The following is a 24528-nucleotide window of genomic DNA, read 5'->3' on the forward strand; positions in this document are numbered from 1 at the left end:
TAAGGAGACGTATCTAGAAAAATGTTGCTAAGGCCAATGTTTAAGATGTGTAAGAGATGCTTATATTTTCCTCAAGAATTTTAATGGTTTCACATCTCACATTTAGGTTTTTAATTCATTTTGAGGTGTGGTGTTTTTGTTTTGTTTGCAAATGGTATAAGAGAGTAGTACAGTTTCATTCTTTTGCAGGTAACTGTCTAGTTTTCCCAGCACTACTTACTGAGGAGACTATCTTTCTCCCATTTTATATTCATGCCTCCTTTATTATAGTTTAATTGACCATATAAGTGTAGGTTTATTACTGAATTCTCTTTTCTGTTCTATCGATCTTTGTGTCTATTTTTGTGCCAGTACAGTATTGTTTTGACTATAGTTTTGTGGTTTATCTTGAAATCCAGCTTTGTTTTTTCTCAAGATTGCTTTGGCTATTTGAAGTTTTTTTGTAGTTTCATACCAATTTTAGTATTTGTTCTACCACTTTGAAAAATGCTGTCAGTATTTTAATAGAGATTGCCTTCAACCTGTAGATTATTTTAGGTAGTATGGACATTTTAACAATATTAATTCTTCCAATTCATGAACATGATAAGTCTTTCCATTTGTGTCTTTAATTTATTTCATCCATGTTTTCTAGTTTTCAGAGTACAGGTCTTTCACCTCTTTAAATTTATTCTTAGGTAGTTTATTCTTTGTAGTACATTGTAAATGGAATTGTTTTCTTTCTTTCTGCTACTTCATTATTGGTGTGTAGAAACCTAAATGATTTCTATATATTTTGTATCCTATAACATTACTGAATTTATTCTAATAGTGTTTTGATGGAGTCTTTAGGGTTTTCTCTGTATAGTACCATGTCATCTTCAAATAGTGACAGTTTGCTTCTTCCTTGACAATACAGTTGCATTTTATTTATTTTTCTTGTCTAATGCTGTGTCTAACATTTTCAGTATTATGTTGAGTAAAAGTAGTGAGAGTGGACATCCTTGTCCTTTTCCTGATCTTAGAGGGAAATCTCCAAGCTAACAATTGATGTTAGCTCAATCTGTTGATACTTTTTATCATGAGATAAACACTCTTGAGAGTTGAATTTGCCCAATAGTTTTTCTGCATCTTTTGAGATGATATGATTTTTATCTTTCATTTTGTTAATGTGGTGTATCACATTGACATTTTGTGAATATCGACCCATCCTACATGCCCAGAATAAATCGCACTTGATCATGGTAAATGATCCTTTTAATGAATAGCTGGCTGTGGTTTACTAGTATTTTGTTGACAATTTTTGCATCTATGCTCATCAAGGGTAATAGCCTATAGTTTTCTTTTGTAGTGTCTTTATCTGGCTTTGGTATTTGGGTAATGTTGGCCTCATAGAATGAGCTTGGAAGTTTTCCTGTCCCTTCTTCTTTTTTTTTTTTTTTTTTTTTTGAGTTTGAGTTTGAGTTTGAGGAGAATAGGTATTAACTCTAAACATTTGGAAGAATGCCATGTGTGAATCCATTTGGTCCTGGACTTTTGTTTGTGGGGAGTTTTTTGATTACTGATTTAATTTCATTGCTGGTAATTAGTCTGTACAAATTTTCTATTTCTTCCTGCTTTGGTTTTGGTAGGTTACATGTTGCTAAGAATTTATCCATTTCTTCTAGGTTGTCCAATTTGTTAGCATATAATTTTTCCTAATATTCTCTTACAATGCTTTGTAGTTCTGTGGTGTCACTGGTTATTTCTCTTTAATTTCTGGTTTTATTTGAGCCCACTTTATTTACTTATTGATTGATTGATGAGTCTGGCTAGAGGTTTATCAATTCTCTTTATCCTTTCAAAGAACCAGCTCATGGTTTCATTGATCTGGTTTATTGTGGGACTTTTAAGTTTCTATATGATTTATTTCTGCTCTAATCTTTATTATTTCCTTCCTTTTGCTGGCTTTATGCTTCATTCATTCTTCCTCTAGCTCTTTAGGTATGAGGTTAGGTTGTTTGAGATTTTTCTTACTTGTTGAGGTAGGCCTGTATTGCTATATCCTCTTAGAACCACTTTTGTTGCATCCCAAAGATTTTGGACTATTGCGTTTTCACTTTAATTTGTCTCCATGTATTTTTTAACTTCCCCTTTGATGTCTTAGCTGACCCATTCATTGTTTAGTAGAATGTTATTTAACCTCCATGTATGTGTTCTTTCCAGATTTTTTTCTTATGGTTGATTTTTAGTTTTACACTGTTGTGGTCAGAAAAGATACATGGGTATGACTGATCTTTTTAAATTTGTTGAGACTTGTTTTGTGCCCTAACATGTGATCTGTCCTGGAGAATTCTCCATTTTCACTTGAAAAGAATGTATATTCTGCTGTTTAGAATGGAGTGTTCTGAATATATCTGTTAAATCCACCTGGTCCAGCATATCATTCAAAGTCACTATTTCCTTGTTGATTTTCTGTTTGGATGATCTGTCCATTGATGTAAGTGGGGTTTTAAAAGTCCCCAACTATTACTGTATTAGCATCAATTACTTCCTTTATGTTTGTTATTGTTTTATGTGTTTGGGTGCTCCTGTGTTGGTTGCATATTTATAATTTGTAATATTTTCTTGTTGGATTGTCCTCTTTATTATTATATAGTGTCCTTCCTTGTCTCTTGTTACAGTCTATGTTTTAAAGTCTATTTTATCTGATATGAGTATTGCTACCCATGCTTTCTTTGCACATCCATTTGCATGACAAATATTTCTCCATCCCCTCACTTTCAATCTGCATGTGTCTTTGGGTTTGAAAAGAGTCTCTTGTAGGCAGCATATAGACGGGTCTTGTTTTTTAATCCAATCGCATATGTGTCTTTCGATTGGAACATCTAGTCCACTTCAACATAATTACTGATAGGTATGCATTTGCCATTTTTTAAAACTTATTTTATGGTTGTATTTGTAGTTCTTCTCTGTTCCTTTCTTCCCTTGCTCTCTTCTATCAAAGCTGGCTTTCTTTGGTGAGATACTGAGATTCCTTTCTCTTTACTTTTTGCATATCTATGACTGGGTTTTGATTTGAGGTTATCATTAGGTTTGTATATAACATCTTGTTCTTTTGGTAGAAGCATGGTCCTTTGTCTCCTCCTTTAGTTTTGAATTTCTGTGTTTGTTTCTATGAATTAGAATATCCATTTCTCCTAAACTTGAAGAAACTGTCTTGTGTATAGTCATTTGCTGTATAGATTGTGTGTGCCTGGTGACTTCTGGTTGGATCTGTGGCTGGGGTAGGTTGAGTGTCCAGGGGTGGGGGGCTCTCTGGGCAGATAGTGTCCTAGCAGGGTAGCTGGAGCTGAGGCTGGCATGGGCCAGGGTATCCTGGGGTGCTCTATATCGGGGGTACTCTGGCAGGGTTGATGGAGCCAAAGCAGGAATGAGTCAGAAGGTCCTAGAGCACTCTATGCTGGAGTTGCCCTAACAAGCCATATGAAGTCAAAGTGGTGTGGACCAGAGTGTTCTGGCTACTTTGCACCTGTGTCACTTTGGCACTATGCCTGGAACTCTAGTAAGCACTGACTAGGGGTATCCCAGTATGCACTGCCCTGAGGCTGTCTTGGTAGGAATGCTTAGGCTAATGTAGTCTAGGGGGTTGGTGTTCATTGAAGCGGTAGGCCAGCGAGGATGCCTGGATCCTGTTCCCATCTATACTATTGAGGTGGGATGGAAACAAACTGTGATATTCACCAGCCCCTCTGACCCAGAGAAAGTTCCAACATCTCCCCTGCCATTTGGCAGAGTTCAGAGCTGACTCCTTTAGATTCCAGTTGCTCTTATAAACTAACTTTTTTTTCCATGTCCCAGGGTGTCCTAGACTGGTGTGGGTTGGAGTCTCAGGACTCACTGAGGCAGCAGGCCAGCTATGACATCCAGACCCTTTTCCCATCAGCTTTGTCAAGGTGGAAGGAGTAGACTGTGGTGTTTGCCAGCCCATATGACCTGGAGAGAGTTCCAGCAACTTCTCTGCTGCTTGTCAGTGTTCTAGGCCTGGTTCCTTTACATTCTAGTTGTCCTTCTAAACCATGACTTTTTTTTCTGTGCCCCTGGGTAGACAAATCTCGTATTACTATCCCTCCAATGGTGGTGTTGGCTGTAGGGATTCCCTTGTTACAGTGTCTCTGTCTTTTTTGCTCTTCTCTGTGTGGTCTCCTTATCATTTGTTATGCAGAAACTATTCAGTCAGTCCTTGGTTGTTCTTCAGAAGGAACCACTCTAAAAATAGGTATTGATTTGGTGTATTTGTGGAGGAGGAGAATTCAGGGTCTTCCTATGTTGCTATCTTGGGCCAGAACTGGATCATATCTTGTTTATTCACTTCATATGGCTCTTGGGAAAATAATCACACTGTACTGAGTTTCCTCATGTATAAAATATAGGTAATATTTCCCACATCATGGAGCTTCTGTGAGAAAATACATGTAAATTCCTTAATAAAATACCAACACATGGTAATTGCTCAATAAATGTTAAGTATTATTACTTAATACTATTATTCTTTTCATTCCCTAAGGGACTTGGCTTGTAACACATAGAAGTGGGTGGGTTACTATTCATATAATTAATCAAATAAGTCATAATCCTGCCATAATTTCAATGCCCAGGAAGCCTTTTCAAGCCAGAGAGGTTGAATGAGCCACTGATGTAAATATTCTGCTGGAATTTGACTTGTTTATAATGTAGTTTGAAAGGAATCATGAGCCAAGTTCTGCAGTGCAGAGGGAGGACAACAGAGTATAAAGATGTCCTGATGGTGCTTATGAATTCTATAGATTATCTACTTCTTACTTACCTCTCAAAAGCCTCTTTACTAAAGATAAGTGTCATTATGTATGCAAATAAGAGAAACCACGCCATGAAAATTAATTCTTATTCTGCTCATAGTCTTAAGTCTTTTAATAAATGAATCATGTGAAGTATACACAAAGGCCTACTTAAAAGAAAAAAATATAAAAACAACAAGAGTAGAAAAAGTTACATACTTAGTAATTAACGTCTTACTTTTTTAATATTCCCCTTGACTGAAATCAAAGCACTACTCAAAAATGATAAAGAGGCATTATTCTGAGTTAAATTTTTGAAAGGCAAAATTATATTTTCTGTTCATTTTTCTCATTTTGTTTTGTACTAAAGATAATACTATTGAATGAATGTATTGCTTGTGTCCCAATACATGTCTGAAACAAGGCCTATCCTCGGTTTATATCCCATTGAAAGAATTACAGCCTCATTTTCTCTTTCACATTATTTAATACTTGGCTGCAGCCACTCTCTGGCAGTAGGTAGAGTATTTGATAATTCTTCTGTGTTGCATAAACATTTTTACTTCAAAGAGATTGCCTGTCTGTATCCCACTGGAATTATTTCAAGCCAGATGTCTAATTCTGTCCAACATCTTTAATGTTTTCAAAATCATCTTGGGTGTTGTTAATGGAGTATCATTAGGTACAATTTGAAACTTTTTAATGGGCGGTACATGCATTCAGACCATTTGTGCAACATGTGCTCTTGCTTCTGAAGTCTTTGGGGGATTTTCTTTTATAGACCATTCTCCTAACATCTTATTTTCTTCTCCAGTTGACTTAATTATGTAGTCATGGTAAATATTATCTTTGAATTTGACAAATATTTATTAAAACTATAACAGGATCCAAACATTGTACAAATCACTGGGATAAGATGTGAGGCCTGCATCACAGAAGCTATGGTCCAAGTTACCAGGGAAAGGGAAATATGGAAATTTAGAAACATATCTAGTCTGGAAGAAACCAGATATAATGTGCCGTGAAAGTCCATATCTGCACCTCTTAATATTGTTTGATGAGAGAGGACACATTTTAATCAAGGCCTCAGTTTCCCAGAAGCATAAGGAAAATAAACCTAAAAAGAAGGCATACTTCAGAAAAAATACACATGGATGTGGTTTGTTCCCAAAACAGAAAGTAGTTCTATATCAACTGAAGGAAGTTTGGGAGAGAACAATATTTACTATGATGATATAGCTGGCTTTGTCCTATAGAAAAAGTAAACTATTACAATCTTAAAAGTGGGTAGAGCATGGTCAGATTTATATTTGACGCAAAAAAATCTGAGGGTCACATGTTGGATGACAGATTGTATGGGAGATAAACTTTAGTAGCCATAGCGGTTAGAAAGTTCTTGAACCACTACCCATGAAGGATTGAACTAGTACTAGAAATGGAGAAAATAAAAATAATTCAAGAATAGAATATTTAGAAGCACTTCAATTTGACATCTAACACATAAGCCTAAGAAGGGCACAGTGAGGATCTCCTGAATAGAAGAACAAAAAATTAATTAAAATTTCAAATGTGAAATTGTCTGATCAGTGAAAATGAGGAAATCATTTCATACTTGTATAAATATGTTTCCACTTTTTCCCTCTGTATTGAAAGCAAGGATATTTCAAACCACATCCAGAGTATTCATATTCATAGATTTGTGACAGATTGGTATGTTTTCTGTTTTACAATGTCTATCTTTAGGGAAATGTCCCTCAGGATACCTCAGGATCATGCTGCTTGGCCTGATTACTGGTGGGCACAGGATTTAAGTCTTCCCTTTCACTGATGAGTCCAACCACTCCAATTTGGTGAAGATGCCAGAACATTTTTACATTCCAGATTCAGGCCATAATAGGAACAAGAAACTGTCTCCATTACATAGCTGCCCCATATCACCAAACGAGTGTATCAAGGGATGGAAGCAAACCAGAAATTCTAGGAATTCTTAAAATATATATTCAAGAGTAAGAATTTACTCACTCTACCACCAATGTGGTAGCACCAGTAATGTAGAAGTGTCTACATTACCTTCCTTTTACTGTTCTCTGCAACTCCTTACTTTCAGGGATAAAATACAACTTATTTATTTTTCAACTTCAGGAAATTTAACTTTGATACAATACTTCTATCTAAACTATAGGCCATTTCCTTCTTATCTCAATAATATTTTTTATTGAATTTGTCTTCTAGTTCAAGACAGATCCAGGAACTCTTACTGCATTCAGTTGATGTATTTTTTTACTCTCCTGTAATTTGGAAGAGTTAGTCTGTATTTTTCATAACATTGATACATTTCAAAAATAAGGGCAGTATTTTAGAGAGTGTCCCTCAATTAAAATTGGTCTTTAAGGTATCACATTCCAAATCACAACTTATATGTTTGTACTTCATTAAGGCATTATCCAGTTTCTGCACAGTATAGTTTTCATGCATTAATATAATTTTACTATATAAATTATATAGTAATTCTAAGACTGTCAATATCCTGTCCTCATCAAACCTGATCATCCCCCAGGAGGCTAACTTTAATGAATAATTCTTGCCTGCATCAATTTTTATTATGATAGTTGTAAAAATGCAATTTTCTACATTATTTCTTTCATATTAGTTGACATTTCATCATATGAAAGCTTTCTCTCTTCTCCTCTGCCTATCTATCATTTCTCTTAATACCTATTGATCTAAATATCTCTCAGTGTGGATTCATGGATTCTTATTATATCTTGCCTAGATATTCATAACTGTTAACTCTTCACTGTAAATCATGACTTTTAGCAATAAAAAGCATCCTTAATCTCACTGAATTTTTTCTCTTTTTGGCTTACTTCTCCTTTATCTAGTTTCTTTACTTCTTTCAGTTACCTAGGATATTTTTAACCATCTCTTATTTTTTTTTTTTAGCCTTTGAATCAATTGACTTCAGATGCACCACATACACAATTAGATTTTTCTTTTTGAGATCAGTTTGAAAATCCTTTTCTTTAGTGAGTTAAGCTCATTCATAATTACTGATACAACTGATATGCTTTGTCTCAGCTTTGCTGTATTTTTTTATATCATAATTACTGTGCATATTATATTTGTTGTGTTTCCTCTCACTGTTATGTGTTTGCTTAGTATTTAGGAAAGTATACATTTTAAAATAGCAATTACTTTTGTAATCTTACCGTTAATATACCCCTTTTTAAATTAAATCTTTTTTTTTTCTAAATGCACTGCCAATTTTACATGGCATTCTTTGATACTCAACTGTTACTTACATAACAATTAATGTTCATATTCTACTTTTCCCTTTCTCTCTTTTCCTCTTGTTTGTTAGTTGCATTCTTCTTATCTTTCAGAAATAGGTTTATATATTATTTTTCCACCATGTCATTGCTCCTTTTTTAATCTTAGATCTAAAATTAAATATATTAAATATTTTTTATTGAGTTTTCCCAGGGTGGAGTGCATCCTCTAACAAACTTCTTTTCTTGAGTTTTTTGAAAATCCTTCGCTACTGCCAATTTGTTACAGCTGATGTGCTCTTGAAATTTCTGGTGCCCAACTTGCTTTCTTATTCTTTTAAATAATTTGGTCATTTTACCTGTAGGCACAAAGGTTATATTTGTCTTTTAATCCTCTAATTTTACCTTAGTATGTCATGGAGTGATTGCTCTGACTCCAGTCTTTCCAGATGCACAATGAGTTTTTTCAATTATGTTGATCTAGAGATTTAATTTTTGCTTGAAAATGTTTTGCACTAGTGCTGTGAATATTAGCTTTCATTGTTTTGTTATTTGTCTTCATAGATTTCAGTTACATTTTGTTTGCATGTCCTACATTTTAACCACGTTTTTTCTAGCAATATTCTTTTTCTTTTTTCTTTTTTGTAATGTTTACATTCATTTCCTGCTTTCTTTCAATGTCCCTAATTATTAGATTTTCATTTTTATTCTCCCTTGGGCACTTTGAAATCTATCCTTCATTTCTGCTATTTAAAAATGTCTTTCTTTAATTTCCTTCCTGAATTCTATCAACTGTCCCTGAACTTCACATCTTTTTGTATTTGTAGGTTTTGTTCATAATTCTTGAATTCAGAGTCTATTTTTTTTAAACAACCTGATTATAAGACTACCTAATTTATATAAGACTGTTTTGTTCTTTTGACTGGATACATAGGAAACTTTATAACAGATAAAATGCTTCTGTTTTCTTTTTTTGAGTAGTTTGATAGGGAATTTCTCTGATTTTTTTTTCCTATTTTGAGGCATTTGTGGACAGAGTTCCTATCTTAAGAGCATGCTCTTTTGCTCATATAGTCACATATAGTTTCAATAATGGTTGGCACTAATGATGGAGGATGAGGGTAGATTGGCTTATTTTGTGGCTCTGTGTTGTTTTGGGAAGACTTGTAGTTTTCTCTCTTACTTCTGTTTTTTCCCCCATTACTACCAGGTAGAGGCAGGCTACCTCTTCTCCCCGAGTAGTAATGTTATAAACTACACTATGAACATTTTGAACTACAGTAAATATGAACTACGTTATACATAGTGAACAACCAGTGTGATGAACTACAAGTTTCTAATTTGTGTTCAGTATTTTGGTACTTGGTTGTTGGACTTTCTGGGATTGATTTTTTTTCCATGAGCTTTGCCCGTTCTCATCTTCCTTGTTCTCTTCACTACCTGTGCTCTATTAGACTCTTCCTTCTTGGAACTAATCTCTGCATTCATAAACTTGCAGTCTTAAAAGGGAGTTCCATCAGTAACTATTAGAATTCTGTGTTTATTTCCCTACTTAACAAGTAACTTGAAATTCATAGTATTCTCCAACTTCAATTAATACTGATGACATTATTATTTTGAAGGTACTGTTACCACATGCATACATTTACTTATCCTTTATATATTTGTAACAGTAATGCATACTGAATATTTATTCTGCTTTTTTACTTGGCCTTATATCAATTATTGCAGGTTTCCATAGGTGTTATATTACGTATTCAAGTTTTAAACATTTTAAATACAATCTTCTATTTTTGTAAGTAATACTGATTTAGAAGTTTTACAAAGTACAAAAAGTAACAATGAAACTGGAAAAGTAATTTCACCTCCCAATTTCACCCCCCAGAGTCAAACACCAATAATATTAAAGTTTTTCCCTTCCAGGATGTTTTTCTACACATGTTGAAAGAGATGATACAGCACCTATAATGTGGCATCCTGCTTTTTTGTCACTTAACTGTGTTTCATAATCATTTCTCTATGTAATTTAAATTATTCACAAACATAATTCTCCATGTCTTCCTAGTATTCCACCATATGGATACCCTCCTAATGTTGACTGCAATTTTCATTATTAACAAAAAATCTACAGTGAACACTTTTGTGCATAAATTTGCATCCATATTTCAGATAATTTTCTTAGGATATATTTCTAGAAGGGGAGTATAAAACCACAACATCATCTTTACTGAATACTAAATTTTGATTCAATTTCAATTACTTGGAAGCATGACTTTAAGTGTTCTCTTTTAAAGGCAGGGTGGCAGTATAATACTTTATAGTTTGCACATATCTGGAATTGCTTATTCTTTCCTTCATGTATGATGGTAGTTTGATATACTATCAATTACTGCCTCACAACTTTTTCATTTCCATACTCTACAGATACTCCTCTATTAGATTCTGTTAATAATGCAGAGACTCTTAGACTCTTTTACTCACTTGCAGATTGTGTATTTTTCCTGATTGACCTTTCATCTATTAACACTCACAAATCTATATTTCTAGTCCAGAGAGCTCCTTTGAACACTAAGGACTTACATGCAATAGTTAATTTACTTTTTCCACTCTGGTATCTCATAGGCATCTAAATTTTAAATGGATCCCAAACTTAACCAGTCTCAAACACAGCACCCCTGGTCTCCTTCCCCACTGCACAGAAACGCCTAACCCTATGCTGGAGCCTAGGATAACCTAGATGTGTTGACTTCTCTCCATCTCTACTAACACACATTATATCCTACCTAGAATATTTCAGTAACTTCTTTCAAAACCTCATAGATATTTCCCTATGTTCCATTCTTCCACCAAAGCTAAACTGATCTTTTGTTAAAAATTCAATCTCATTTTTGCCAATCCTGATCTTAAAAATCTTTCAGTGGTTTCCAGTAGTAATGACAATAGTACAATTAAATCCCAAGTCCTCACCCTGGCTAACAGAGTCCTAGATAATCTGCTTCTGTTTTTCTGATACTCCTTTTCTCTTACTTAGAATCATTAAAATATAGGGTCTTCTCTCAGTTCCTAGAATATACCAGCTTGTTCTGGTCTTAGGATCTTTCCAACAGCTACCATTTCTTTCAGAATGTTCCTGACTAAACCAAGGCACGAGCAATCAACAGAAAATGGTCAGAGACAGGAATAAATGCTGTCTTCTCAGACAGGTGTCCCTGGCCACCCAATATTAAGTGACCTCTGGTCACTTTGTCCTGCATCCCATCACTTGTATTGTGCTCATCACAGCACTTAATATTAATGATTTCCTTTTTAAAAAATATTTTCATTTATTTCTGTCCTTATCATAAAAGTAAACATTCCTATACTCTTTACCTCTGTATCCCCAGGGGTAAATCCAGAACAGTATTCTATAAATAAATTTAAATACAGGAATGCATATTTTCTTTATTTTTTAGTATGAAATTTATTTTCAAATTGGTTTCCATACAACACCCAGGACTCATCCCAACAGGTGCCCTCCTCAGTGCCCATCACCTACCCTCCTCTCTCTCCCACCCCCCATCAACCCTCAGGTTATTCTCAGTTTTTAAGAGTCTCTTATGGTTTGGCTCCCTCACTCTGTAACTTTTGTTTTTCCTTCCCCTCCCCCATGGTCTTCTGTTAAGTTTCTCAGGATCCACATAAGAGTGAAAACATATGGTACCTGTGTTTCTCTGTATGACTTATTTTACTTAGCCTAACACTCTCCAGTTCCATCCACATTGCTACAAAAGGCCATATTTCATTCTTTCTCTTTCCCAAGTAGTATTCCATTGTGTATATAAACCACACTTTCTTTCCATCAACTGATGAATGCATATTTTCTTTATACTGCAATGTTATTTATGTTGACAAAATTTATCTACATATGTTCCCTGACCTCCACATTTCTTAGCTGCTCTATCAACATTTCATCTTCTTGACTTTTTCTCTTCTTGCTGAGGGACAATTTTGTCTTCTAAAATGTCCCTATCCATAATGTAACTTTTAATCTTTTCTACCTCTTATGTAGATAGTAATCTTACAATTCCATTTTCAGGCTCCCATCAGCCTGATAGTTCCTTCTCTCATCCCTCTCCTTTTCTTATCTTGAATTTCAGCTTGCTCTCTCAATATTTATTTCTACACCTGTTGTACCCAAGTTATTTTTCATCCAACTACCAAAGGAACATTATTTTTTCCATCTTTGGAATAATCTTAGCTTGTTTTGCAGTATTTTTTCAGGCCTCATGGTGTATATTTACATGACTGTTTACTTATTCTGAAATTGGGGAGCCATTTAATTACTTGCTTTTTGTGAGTTTATTAATTGGATAGCAGATTAGAATGGGTAATGCCTTGCCCACTTCTCACTCACAAACTACCCCTGGTACAGATGAACTGAGCTTTGAACTGATGAAAAGTTAATTTCCCAGTATATACAGCTTTGCTCCCAGACCTCTTTCTCTTTATGTTTTCCTCCTCAGTACCTGACTGTGAGGATTGCTCTTCCCAACATGCACTGTATCACTGACCCTACTCCTTTCCCCGCTGGCTGCCCATTCATTTGTTTTATGTATATTAAAATGTAATTACACAAAATAAAAAACTGGTCTTTGAGTATATTGTACTCTGGTTACCTCAAAGGAAAGCATACACTCCTAGCATAATGGCTGCTCATATTTCTTGCATGTAGGGCCCTTTATTCTGCGGGGGGGGGGGGGGGGGGGGGGTGGATGACAGTGCTGGGCAGGGGGAAGGCAGAGGATAGAGGAGTAATAAAAATTGTCCTCAATCTTAACAATTTCACATGAGGCAATCAAATGTGGGGCACTCATAATCCAGTTCTTCCCTCAGCCCTGTAGTTAGGGGGAAATCCTCCAAATTTTGGAAACGGGTTGCCTCTTTGTCCTAATTTTAAGTGTTGTGAGTTTGAATATTTTGTTTTCACGTGTATGTTTTTTTCATCCATCCCTCCACCCACCTCCCCTCTGGCAACTACCAGTTTTTTTTTTCTCTTTATTTAAGAATCTTTGTTTTGCTTTGTTTTTTAATTTGCCCAGGTGTTTTGTTTCCTAAATTAATGGTTTTTGTCTCTCTCTGATCTCATTTAGCATTATACCCTGTAGGTGCATGCATGTTGTTTCAAACGGCATGATTTTATTTTGTTTCTCTATAGGATATATATACCACATCCTCTTTATCCATTAATCTATCAGTGGACATGGGTTGCTTCCATATCTTGGCTATTAAAAATAAAGCTGCAATAAACATAGGGGTGCATATATCTTTTTGAATTAGTATTTTCATTTTCTTTGTGTAAATACCCAGGAGTGGACTTACTGGATCATATGGTATTTCTATTTTAAGTTTTTGAGAAACCTCCATACCTTTTTCCACTGTGGCTGTACCAATTAACATCCCCACCAACAGTACATGAGAGTTCTTCTTTCTCCACATCGTCACCAACACTTGTTTCTTGTGTTTTTTATTTTTAGCCATTCTGACAGGTGTAAGGTAATATCTCATTGTCATTTTGATTTGCATTTCCATTATAATGAGTGATGTTGAGCATCTTTTCATGTGTCTGTTAGCCATCAGTCTGTCTTCTATGGGAAAATAACTGTTTAGGTGTTCTGCCCATATTTTGAATAGTTTTTTGGTTTTGAGTTGTATAAGTTCTTTATATATTTTGGGGATTAACCCCTTATCAGATGGATGACTTGCAAATATCTTCTCCCCATAAGTAATCAGTAGGTTGTCCTTTTGTTTTGTTGATGGTTTCCTTCGCTGTGCAGAAGCTTTTTATTCTGGTGCAGTCCCAATAGTTTAATTTTGCTTTAGTTTCCCTTACCAGAGGAGACATATCTAGAAAAATGTTTAAATGTTTAAATAAGTTATTAAAATAATTTACATAAAATTAAGAATCCCGTTCCTCTAACTAGGCATATTACAAGTGCTCAATAATTAAAAGTAGTTAGCAGCTACTAGATAGGGCAATGCAGTAATAGAATATTTCTATCATTGCGGAAAGTTTTGTTAGCACTCTTCCAGAATAAAATAATAATTATAGTTTTTAAGTACACTTAATGGAACAGTGGTTTTACACACTATTGCCATTTCAATCAGAGGTCTGGAATCTCCTGAGATTATGTGCAGTAGATACCTTTGAAATAATCCCCTTTCTTGAAGAGGTTATAATTTTTCTGTCTTCTTTCTCCTGTCTACACATTGCCAGGTTTTTCAGTCATTCATGATAAGGTTTGGTTTCCAGGTATAACAAAGTCACACTATGTGGAACACAAATCACTCCAGAGGTATGCTGTTCAGTACAAAGTTGTAGCTAACTTAATAAATTTGGCACTAAGACAAAGTTACTATAAATTTAGTAAAACAGCATATTAATTTAGGGAATATTTATATATTTATCTATTTATTGATTACTAGATGTCCTTTGAAGGTGTTTCTACAGGCCTGACATTGACCTGTACTACATCACTGAAAAACGAAATGTAGCTGCACAGCACTGACTCTTGATCAAGGCTTAAAACAGACTAATAGTGTTTGGTAATCATGGTTACAAGGAGTTTCAGGGTGGTTTGTATCAGCCTGTCAGCATTGTTTATTGGTAACAGTGAGAATGATGATTTATACCTCATGTCATTGAGGCCCCTGAAATGTTCTGCCCTTTTGGAATTGGTTCTATGCAAGAAATATCTCCTGCTGTTCATGTAGGCCTAAGGAACCATAGCTGAAACTCTATTTTTATCTTCTTGGTTCCAAGGTGTTCCAGTGCACACATTCCTGATCCAAAATAAAAGGTTCAGTCTAGTAGAAGGAAGATAACTAAAGTCTGTCATTGCTTTCTCTAGACAGCCTGTTGGAGGCTGCCTTTGGCCATAATGTCCTTACCTTTTGATGTTGTTGCACATAGTTGTAGTTTATTGATCTTTGTTGCTAAAAAATATTTTGTATTATAATCACATCACCATTTATTTATCCATTCCATGGTTGAAAGACATTTGGGTTATTTCTAGTTTTAAGCTATTGTGCATAATGCTGCCTAAACATTCTTAATTTGTATTGTACATATCTACACGTTTCTGTTGAGAATTGATAAGTTCTGTTGGGAATGTCCTGCTGACAGCTCAGAGCCTAGAGCCTGCTTTGGATTCTGTCTCCCTCCCTGCTCATGCTCTGTATCTCTCTCTCTCAAAAATAAATAAACATTAAAAAGGGGGAGGATAGCCTGGGTGGCTCCGTCAGTCAAGCATCCAATTTCGGCTCAGGTCATGATGTCATGGTTCGTGACTTCAAGCCCCAGGTTGGGCTCTGTGCTGACAGCCCTCTTCGGATGCTGTGTCTCCTTCACACTCTGCCCCTCCCCCACTCAGACACTAATTATTTTGCAAGGAGAGGCAAATATTACAATTTTTTTTAAAAAAAGAACACAATAAGATAGATTAAACTAGAACCTATCACAGCATATCACAATTAGTAAGAGTAAATATCGTTTGGGGAATCATTTAGACTATACTGTTTATGTAAGTGTGCACATGTGTGTGCACATGTATGTATAGGAGTGTGTTCTCTGTGGTGATGTATGTGTTCCTAGTAATAATGTAAAATAACTTTCTTACCATAGATCACAGTTATCAATATTTGAATATAGTGCTCTAGGGACCCTGTGTTCAAGGGGTAAAGGAAGCATTCACCTACTTGCCATTTCCAGCCTCCTTCAATTTACATCCTAGGCAAAATCCCCTCCTGTGTCAAAACCCACGCAGCTTTCTACCAATGTTCCAATACCTTACCCAGATCCATGAGGGACTTCACAATCTCTGTCCACACTCCAAATCCAGTCCTCATGGAGGAACATCTAACAAACTGTTCCTTAGCACCATTACCTTTCATGATTTTAACCTCCAATATTGCTTATCTGACTATTTCCACGGTCATGCTTTTGTCGCAATTCTTGCTTTCTCGTTTTCTTTAGCTGTTTCTTTCTCTAACTCAGTCTCTTACTCTCGAATTCCTCACTCTCATGCTCATTAAACATACTCTGAGACTCTACTCTCCACTGCTTCAATTTCCCCTCTTTTCTAAGTGTATAATCACCCTCTATATTCCTCTTCCTCATTTAGCCAGCCAAGACTCCAATGGCATCTCTTCCATCTATCACTTGCCAATTCCATCTTCACCTTTCTGTCCATTTGCCTCATCTTTCTGCAAAAGCCTAAACACTTTGTACCTGAACTGGTGAGTGTTGATAAAGAGAATTAAAAAAATTTAATTGTGCTAACTGAAATCACTAAAGTGTATCCCATCTAAGCAATGACCCCCAAATAAAATTTTAATCCTAGCACCCATCCCTAGTCAGATCCTTCACTTTGGCAAAGGATGATATAGAGACCTCTATTCTTAAAACAGCCCTGGCTTACTGGTAGTGGCCATCTGGATGGGCTATGTGCAGAGAAAGACTCTAAAGATGCAGTTGGGTTCAGTTGGATAAAGTACTTTGAACAATGAGCTCTATCATGTGTGAAAGACTATTAACAGTGATTCTAAAGTTGCATTTCAAGCCTATAACCCCACCCCTAGACCAATTCTCTATAGGACACAACACATCAGCTTCACCTCTGTCAATACCCTACTTAATAACACAACGTGCTTAGAACCCAATGCATGTATTTCTTACTTGATGAAGCAAAGAAGTACTTATCCCCAACCTGCAAATTTTATCTCCACCCCTTTGTCCCCTCTCTTCCTGCCTGAAGAAATTTTATTTTTGAAGTAACCTGTCATTTACTGTGTATTTATTTTGTTCTTCTATACTGTCTATTCTGCATCATATAACCATGCTCAAGTTTACCATACCTTTTAAAAACAAACAAAAAAATATATAAGACAATTTTTGCTTCAAAGTCCAAGCTGCTTTTGCCACTCAACTGATATATAACTCATTTACATTATAAAACAATTACAAATTTGTCAAATCTAGTCAACTTCTTTTCAGTTATCTTTGACTTAGCTCATGAATCTGACAAAGGGAGCCATGCATCTTCTCCTTCTTGAGATTGGCTACTTCCCAGATTTCTCTAACTCCATGGTCTTCCATGTTTTCTTCCCATACCGCTAGTCACTCAGTTTTCAAAGTGTTTTCAGGATTCCTTTCTATATATACCTAAGGATTGAAATAATTAAGTATTCCAATAGGTTTTATTTTCAGGCTTTACTTCTACCTCAACATGGTAACTATGGCTTTTTTTTTTTTTGCTATTACCTGAGACCATAATTTATATTCCCAGTCCAGATATCTCTTCTGAGCTTCAGAATCACGAATACAGGAGATTAGTTTGAATAATATGGGATTTCTGTTGACTCTTTTGAGCTAAACAAGACAGTTTAACTTGGTTCAATCCAAAACCTAGTTATTACGTAGGCTTATCACATTTAACTATATAACTATATAACTATAAAACTATATATATATATGTGTGTGTGTGTGTGTGTGTGTGTGTGTCTGTATACACACACACACACACACGCTTGTAATCTTCCTTTATTCAGAAATATGTTTTTATATCTTGGTGAACATATATTTGTTTCCCAAGCCAAAATCCAATAACGCATTTTAAAATACCCCCTCTACTGACCATATGCAATTACTTACTAAATTCTGACAGTTTTCCTCCTATGTGATTCTTATTCTCCTCTCTCCATTTCTAAGACACTTCCTTACTTTAGGCTGTCAGTATTCTCACAAAGATTTTCCACTTTTGGTCATGTTTAATGCTTTCTGATCACAAATATCTCAGTATTTTTTTTAATCTGATTTGGTAAATGTATTATACAAAAATTGTCCAGAATTCTTCCTTTATTTGGCATGTAAAAATCTTCACATTTGATTCCTGCAAAGCCTCCAAACTTATCTATTACTTCCCTTGATACAAAAAAGAAAAAAAAGAAAGCAATGGGGGAACTACTTTTCTCATTCTATATATACCATGCTTAGTAAATGACACTATGCCCTTATATATTCTGTTCCCTCTCCCTGGAATACACTGCCTTGGATTGCAAAAGGAAAATTCATGCTTTTAAGCTTACCTCCTTTGAAAGTCATCTTTTTGACCTCTACCACCAGATTTAGGCTGCCTTTATTATATTTTAATCTTGGAGTTGTTATATCCCTCCACAGGAGCAATTATATTGCAGTCCCTGAAATCTCTCTTGGCATATAATGGATATTTAGTGAATACAGGCTAACAGAACAAGCGGATGATTCTCAAGTATAACACAGAAATCATCTGCGCTAGAGTAGTCCTTATTTTCTGCCATCTCGCAATATGACATCATGTTCCCATCTTCCCCAAGTTCTAGCTGTGAATATAGATTTTTTAAATTTTTTTAATGTGTTTTTTTTTTGAGACCGAGAGAGACAGAGCATGAACGGGGTAGGGTCAGAGAGAGAGGGAAACACGGAATCTGTAACAGGCTCCAGGCTCTGAGGTGTTAGCACAGAGCCCGACGTGGGGCTCAAACTTGCAGACGGTGAGATCATGACCTGAGCCGAAGTCGGACGCTCAACTGACTGAGCCACCTAGGCACCCCAAAGATTTTTAAAGTATGCTTATACTTTTAGTAATTTTTAAAGGTCTAAGATGTTTTTTAAACTGGGGAAAGAGGAAGAATATTTACAGAGTTATTTAGTATGCAGTAAAGACAGACAAGTGGACAAAAATGTATACAGCAATACTTAGGAGCACTTGGGAATGAACAAGAAAACTTCTGTGAAATTATGTCTTAAGGTACTTAAAGGCATAAGGTAAAATAATCTATTCTTAATCACACAGTACACACATACAAGTTATATAATACATGTTAACAATGATAATGTGGGCTTATAAAAGTAGGCCGACACAGCGTGGAAAGATATTTGGGGAGTGAGTTTGTTTTTAAATGGGTATTTTTGAGCAAAATATAGTCAGAAATTGGCAAATAAATCAATGATTGGTTCACTAGATTTAAAGGGCAGCCGTCTGCTCCAAACGCAGGATGGCCTCAGGAATCAGCGTTTCCTTAAAGAAAGCAGCCAAGCTATAATGTGCAGTTTGAAATGTCTGGATAGTACCAAGCTTTGGCTGAAAGCAGAAGTGATTCTTTGCAAATAAACAATGTAGTTTCCTAGTATGTACCAGAGAAACATGATGTTATTACTTGTACTTCCACAGCAATTTGTTTGTTTCCCAATGCAAGAGAGATCCCTTCCCTCATGCTTACCAAAAAAGAGATAAGAGAAATAAAGATGGCTTCTGCTTTCTAGACACAGTATTGATTGTACAACTAACCAGTAAGGACGAGTAAGTGCTAAATGGAAATCATAATAGCACTATGATGATCTCTGTGGACAAAAATCAATAGAAAGGGAATGGTTTTATAAGAGATATACAATGTTATTATTCTAATATCTCAGGTCATAAAGCTGAGGCATTTGAGTGTGACATGACATATTAGTTGAACGGACTGGGAAACTATGGTGACTATATAATATCAGCCATTTCTGAGTGTGCATATCACATGTCTCCCTATCCACGTGCACACAGCAATGAGCTCCAGCTACACGTCCTTTCAATACCTGAAATTCCTTTTCACCTCAGGCCCTTTAACCTTGCTGCTGCTTCTGCCTGAAACATTCTTCAACCAGAACTGTCAGTGACTGGTTCTTTCTCATCATTCAGGTTTCTGCTCAAAAGCCTTTCCTAGGAGAGGACTTGCCAGACCATCGTATCCACAGAAAGCTACACTTTACCGCCTGCCATTGTCAGGACCATTGCCTTCTTTGCATTTATTCACAACTGCACCTCTCTCTGTAGATGTTTCTGTCTTTATTGTCTGTCTCCTGCCTCAGTAGAATATAAGCTCTATTTTCTAGCTTGTTCAGTATTGTCTTCCCCAGACACTAAACCTTTATTTGGAATATAGTGGGTACAAAAATCTATGTTTGTTAAATATCTTCTAATAACTGATTTTTCTAGCATATATGTCTGTGTCACCTTTTCCTCACAAGCTTGGTAACTTCTTGCTGGCAGAAATAGAACAATGTTCCCTTCTCTTGCATTTTCTCCCTACAGAAAGCTATACAGTCTAGTTCATCCCTTTAGATCTTTTCCATGTTTAATTCTTTGAATAAATATTAACACTTCATGTCAGAAGAGGCTTGCTATTTAGAAGTGTTCATTGTTTATGTTCTTGTTTGCTTGGCCATCGGTCAGCCATATTTCTCTGTTGGAATAAAACAGACGTAAGGCATTGTTACTATTTCTCTAAAATAGTAAGTTACTATTTTACTTTATCTGTGGTTCCAGAAACAGTTACCATGCGAATCCCCCCCCCCCCCCCGCCAAGCAGAAAACACTATATATATGGAAAAGATTCTTTTCAACTGAACATAGAACCAGGAGAAAGGAGAAGGAGAGAGTCAGCATGTTGAAGCCTTTAGAGATGCAAGATATTCAACTAACTGGTTCTTAGGCTTTAGTTACTGCCTCATTAACTATAAAAGAGAAATTATCTTGAGTTCACAGGAAAAGATAAACCATAGCTTTTATTCCATAAGGCAAAGTCTAATTATAGCTTAAAGAGTCTATGTGAGTAATATTGATATAAAATGTAGAAGAGAACTATTAAATTGCTACACTAAAGTATTAGTAATATATTTCTTCTAGGTCAGTAACATTTTCTCCCATTTTTCTGGAGTATTCATTATTTATTCATTAGGTTCCTTTGGTAACTATGAAATTATTACCTTTTAGTTCAATCTGTACATTTTCTATATTTTTCATTCTTGTCTCATTTTAGAACATTTTTCTGAAACAAAAACTTGCCCTCTAGTGCTTGAGTGTATTTGTGGGTTCAAGATTAAAATTTAGATGCTACATACATACTCAACATCTAAATTATGGCTTGCAAGAAAACTTATTAGCATTTTAAACAATTTTCCCAAGTGTAAATTCAGAGAAAAATCAATTTACTTTCTCTTTTTTTAATCTCAGGCTTAGGTTGTAATTTTGCAGTACCCAATATCTCTCTGAAGCCCATGGTATATATTCTTCTACTTCTTTTCTAACTATGCATTTCATACCTATTCTCTTGAGTTGATCTTGAACGAAAATTAATGGGCTCCTTATTCAGTATTGCAGTGTTTCAGGTAGCAAATGCATGACAGGTACTTAACCAATTCCTGAGTAGCCAACCAGTGAGTATGGCATTAATGATTTTGGAGAAAGTTAACTAAGTACATCTATCACTTTGTCATGTGTGGTAAAAGACTGCATCAATCAGAGCATAAGAGGGAACTGTCTTTGCCTCTGTCTGTGGTACTACTGAAATCTGCTACAGAAATCAATACAATAGGTAAGGTAAGCTGCATTTATGTTGATTAAATAAAACAAATGGAAAAATGGAAGGTAGTAGACTGGTCATATAACTCTTAGAATAAAGCAGAGGTCAGTTTCCTGAGATAGGAACCATCTTCATGAATTTGACATTCCTGAGGTTTTTCCAATATCAGTGTCTTTATAAACATGATCTAAATGGTTGAGTATTAAATTTTTCCAATGTCCTATTTAACCTGATACAAGAAGAAGCAAATTGGTAATCCAGTCAGGGGTGTTTTACTCCATTTTTTAATTCTAGTCTATATGGATTTATTGGGGAGGTTCCATTAAACCTAATGGCTGTCTTTACAACAGGGTCCTTCCTATACCTTTACCTTTTCATCTCACTACATCCTGCCATCTGGAATTTCATTATCAAAAGTATGAGGAGAAAAGGAATGAAAGAGATGAGGGGGAAAAAATAAGCATTTGCTGAATTAATGACATAAATGAAAGAACTGAGGGAGTAGATAAGAGGTCCAAGATGACAGTCCTTAAGGCATGCATGGAAACTATATGAGCAAGGAAATAATATAATTTTGAAATAAAGCTGAAAGTTTAATGCTGAAGGAAGCAATAATTGACCTTTCTTCACAGAAAGATGAAACAATGATTCAGTTATGAGAAAATGAGACTTGAGGCCTACCTTCAAACAACTCACAAATGCATACAAAATTCTAAACAAATGTTATGACATACTCTCTGAATATCTAATAAAGTGCAAGTGGATGCACTTTATTCTTGGGGGAAATTTACTAATAAATAGATTTAAAGTTGTTAATATCCTTTGACTCAGCAATTCCCACTCAACAACTGTATCTGAAGCAAATATTCTGAATTAAGGAACTGCACAAAAGACACAATAATGGCATTAATTGTAACAATCAAAATATTGAGCGAACTTTAATTTTCAACAATAGAATATTTTAATAAATATGATATATTCATTCAAATATTTTTGGACAATAATATATAGAAAATTATTCATTATAAAATGTTAGGGAAACTACACATAATCCCCTGTATATGATTGCTACCATTTATATATATATTGACCTTCATGAGATGGAAGCTTTCATTTGCTACAGGAATCTGGAAAGTAACTGCATTATTGACTCAAAGGGAAACTCTCCTGAAGAAAGCATAGTATGGTATGAAAAGAAGTTTGGAAGTTTAATAATATGAATTCAACTTGTTCCATTACAAGGCAAAAACATTTAGTGCTTATTGAAGTTTCCGTGGACCTAACCTCCCTTTGACTTGGAGTATGAAAATAGTTCTAGCTGCCATCTTTCTCTTTCTTTGCCATGGTGTCCTTCCAGGCTCTATATTCCAGATAGTGCAGCCCTAAGATGGACAGTCCAACTTGGACTTTCCTCCATGAGTGAGAAATAGATTTACTGTTTTAAACCAGTGAGGTTTCAGGGATTGTCTGTTCCTGCCTCAGAACTTAACCTATTCCAACTAATACATGTTACTTAATAGCACCTATGAATTAGAGATATAGACTCAGAAGAATTTAATTACTATTTTCTCACTTGTAAATCTAGGATTAGGGGTACTAAAACATACCTCCTAGGGCTGCTTTAAGGGATACAAAGTTTTACTCATACAACATGAGTAAGTTCTAGAGATCTACCACACGGTGTATAAAGTTGATAATGAATTATATACTTAATAATTTGCAGTTCGGGAAAGATGGCAGACTCAGAGGATCCGGAGCTCACCTCATCCCATGGACACACTGAGATATGCAACTACCTCTGAAAAGGACCTGAGCACTAGTGAGTAGACTTTCAACAGTTAATTGTAGACAGGAAGCTATATTGAAAATGGTAGGATGGGTGGAGACGCAAAAGGATCAGACCCCCATACCAGGCACCCCCAGCATTGAGGATCTGCACTGGGAAGATAAATTCCCATAACATCTGGCTTTGAAAAATCAGTGGTTTAACTCTTGGAGAGCCAGAGTATGACAGGAAACAAGATCCTACCCTTGAAGAGCCAATAATAATAAATAAATCAGCATGAGATACAGGAGAAAAGCAGCAGTTTAAAAAAGCACCTGGGGTATACATAAAGATTTCTCTTCTTCCCCTCCCTGAGCCGACATAGCACTGGCTCCCTGAAGCATCCAGCTAACACTCCAGGGTTCCCCTGCAGACCCACCTGCCTAAATAGCCATTCCTCCAAAGCAGCTCTGGCCCTGCCACACACTACAGGTGGCCCCAGCAGGGACCAGCAGCACTGCAAAGTGATTTCTGCCTTGGGGAAAGGGGAAGATAACCCCTTCCACAAGCATGCCCACAGATATAGCAACACAGCCATTTAGCTGGCTTGCCATCTGGTGAGCCCACAACTGTGACAGACTAATGGCAGACAGCTAGCCTGACTGCAGGTCCTCCCCACCAACAAACCCAAAAATTGCCTCATACAGGCCTCTCAACAGCATTGGGAACAAACCCTGCCCGGTATACCCACAACAGGCAAAGTGAATCACTGTGGCTTGGTGGGCTGGAAGTAAATATAGCTCAGCCACAGCAGTAAGGTGCCCTCAGCTCACAAAGGAGACACCACTGGAGCACCTGAATCTAGTGACTAGGAGGCACTGTGGCACAGAGGCACCACAGGAACTCTTCTATACAGGCCTCTACTTTCAAGACCAGGAGGCATAGCTAAACTCCCTAATACATGAAAACAAGTACAGAGGGTTAGACAAAATGAGGAGACAGAGAAATATGTCCCAAATTTTAAAAAAAGGCAAAATCACAGCAACAACAACAAAAAAGAACTAAATGAAATGGAAGTAAGCAATATGCCTGATAAATAATTCAAAGTAATGTCTATAAAGACATTCACTTCACTTGAGAAAAGAGTGGATGAACTTACTTAGAAAAATTCAATAACTGAAATAAAAAATACACTAGAGGGAGTCAACAGCAGATTAGAGTATGCAGAAGGATGAATCAGTGATCTGGAAAACAGAGAAGTGGAAAGCAACTAACCTGAAAAGCAAAAAGAATAAAAGAGTAA

At 35.9% G+C, this 24528-nt stretch overlaps 1 long non-coding RNA gene across 1 annotated transcript in view; it reads right to left on the reverse strand.

Moving 5' to 3' along the window:
• Positions 1-18673: 18673 nt before the first annotated feature.
• Positions 18674-24528, reverse strand: part of LOC123384554 — a 209775-nt gene continuing 203920 nt past the window's right edge. The window contains exon 5 of the long non-coding RNA XR_006595824.1: positions 18674-20341. This is a non-coding gene — a long non-coding RNA (uncharacterized LOC123384554). The remainder of the gene's footprint in view (positions 20342-24528) is intronic.

This window comes from Felis catus, chromosome A3 (genome assembly GCF_018350175.1).
Source record: "Felis catus isolate Fca126 chromosome A3, F.catus_Fca126_mat1.0, whole genome shotgun sequence".
NCBI lineage: Eukaryota > Metazoa > Chordata > Mammalia > Carnivora > Felidae > Felis > Felis catus.